The following is a 2,720-nucleotide window of genomic DNA, read 5'->3' as shown; positions in this document are numbered from 1 at the left end:
AAGCCATTCTTGAGTTCAAATATTGGAGGTCTACAACACCAACGGAGTGATTCATAGGGTCCTGGGCTTGTGTGATAGTTGGAACAGCCCAATGGGACATCATTACACCAGTATACTAAAATCACAACATTCTCAGAGTTCCTGCAGTACTCCAAATCTTTCTTGAGTTCAAATATTGGAGGTCTACAACACCAACGGAATAATTGATAGGGTCATGAGCTTGTGTGATAGTTGGAACCAACGGGACATCACTACACCAGTATACACAAATCACAACATTCTCAGAGTTCCTACGGTACTCCAAATCATTTTGGTATAGATATTGGAGGTCTGAGACCAACAGAGTGATTCATATGTTTCCGAGCTTGAGTGTTAGTTGATGAAGTCCCATTTGACATCATTACACCAGAATATACCCAAGCAACACCTCTTGTTTCTCAGTGAATAACAAGAACTGTGGTGTGACTTCCTAAAGGTCTGACTTATGCACAACGCGTCGTATTTGGAACTCCTTTGTGACACAAACAGCGCAAGAGAGTGGAGCCTATTCTGCAACATCTTGCGGTTACAATGAAAATAAAACACAAAGCAACCGGGAATCGAACCTGGACCTTGAGATTTGCATCTACTATAACCACACACCAACAATTCTATTTGAAGATTCTGCACAAGTGCCACATAAACAACAAAGTCATTTGTAACTTCATTGTGCCTTATACGGAACATGCAGGACTTCAAAATTAAATACTGCTATAGAGCTCAAAGGTGTTTGCAACATATCAGAAACATTGTCATAACAGCAATGAACCGAAGTGTTATTAATTCTGCAACTTATCTATTTTGTTTCTGATATGAAACACATCGAATTTTAAACCATCCAAGAAGTCAGATGGGTAGGATATTGCGACGCCACTCAAACGGAAATGAAATTGTGTTTTGTGAAACGGAAGTGGCTCTAATGTGACTCAATGTATTGCCAGTGTCTTCAATGCAATTTCTAACAAACACCTAGACGGCACAAGTCAGGCAAAACTGGTTGCAGCAACTTGATAGCGACCAAATCTGGTCACATATGAGTTGCAGTAACCTATGTGGAATATGTGTGCTGCTAGGGTATTTGAAAGATTTGCGCGTGCTGCTTGGGTACACATACAACATACCCAGAATATCGACGATACTCAAAGCATTCTTGATCAGATATTGAGGTCTACAAACCAACCGAGTGATTCATAGGTTTCCGAGCTTGTGTGTTAGTTGGTGAAGCAACGGACATCATTACACCAGTATATACAAATCATAACATTCCCAGAATATCTACGATACCAAATGAGCTATTCCAACTCATAAAAATAGTTGAGCGTCGAAGATTTTCATGTTGATCTTTTTGAATATTAGGATCTGTACTCAAGGACAGTTTAGCTACGTAGATATTGAACGAATTCTGTAGTTTGTCTGTAATGGTGTGAAGTCCGTGGAGCTATTCAACTCATAAAACAGTAGGGATATCGAGGATTTCATGTTGTTCGATTTGAAAATTATAATCTGTACTCAAGGATAGTTTGAAGAGCCGTAGATGTCAGTGAAGTATGTAGTGTGTCCATAATGGTGTTACAGGTACCGTAGAGTAGTGGGGATATTCAAGACCTTCTTATTAATCAATTTGAATATAGATCTGAGCTCGAAGACAGTTTGGAGTGTCGTAGAAATTCAACGAATACTGTAATGTGTCTAAAATGGTGTTACGAGATACCTTGGAGCTATCCAACTCATGAAAATAGTTGAGACATCGAAGATCTTCGTGATCGTTTTGAAAATTAAGATCTGTACCCAAGAACAGTTTGGAGTGTCGTAGATATTTAACGAATTCTGTGGTGTGTCTGTAATGGTGTTATGAGGTACCTTGAAGCTATTCCAACTCATAAAACTAGTAAGGACATCAAAGATCTTCATGCTGGTCGATTTGAATATTAAGATCTGTACTCAAGGATAGTTTAGGTGTCGTAGATGTCGAGTGAAGTCATTAATGTGTCTGTAATGGTGTACGAGAGCTGTGGTGCTATTCTAACTCATAAAAATAGTGAGGACATCGTAGAATTTCTTGTTGATCGATTTGAATATTAAGATCTGAATTCGGTTTGATATCGTAGATATTGAAAAGATCTGGTATACCGCTGGGCAGGAGAGATAATCATTAAGCATTTCAATTTCAATTATTTAACAAGAATTTGGTAAAGCATGGTGTTGATTCCTAAGAACATCAGAATTACAACTCAATGATAGTTTGGATGCTCTAGATCAGCGTTCTCAACCTTGAGTTCAATAAGAGGCTACTTTGCCTCTTGTAAAGAGAGCTTTGCATATTGGAAGAGCACTTCTGAGGCTATTGAAAGTACGCTTTAAGCCTCTTGAAGGTGGAATTCGAGTTTTTTAAGGAGGCTTCTGCTCCTCTTGAAAGGAGCTTTCCAAGCTTTTGAAAGGAACCTTTCAAGCCGCTTTTCAAGAATACTTCTCAGCTTCTTGAAAGGAGGCTTCCAGGCCTCTTGAAAGGAGGCTTCCAGGCCTCTTGAAGGAGGTTTCAGGCCTCTGAAGGAGGCTTCAGACCTCTTGAAAGGAGGCTTCCAGACCTCTTGAAAGAGGAGGCTTCAGACCTCTTGAAGGGGGCTTCAGGCCTCTTGAAGGAGGCTTCCAGGCCTCTTGAAAAGACAATACGTAACTTCTAG

Source organism: Armigeres subalbatus, unplaced genomic scaffold, assembly GCF_024139115.2.
Source record: "Armigeres subalbatus isolate Guangzhou_Male unplaced genomic scaffold, GZ_Asu_2 Contig316, whole genome shotgun sequence".
NCBI lineage: Eukaryota > Metazoa > Arthropoda > Insecta > Diptera > Culicidae > Armigeres > Armigeres subalbatus.
Note: the sequence above shows the minus strand (reverse complement) of the source record.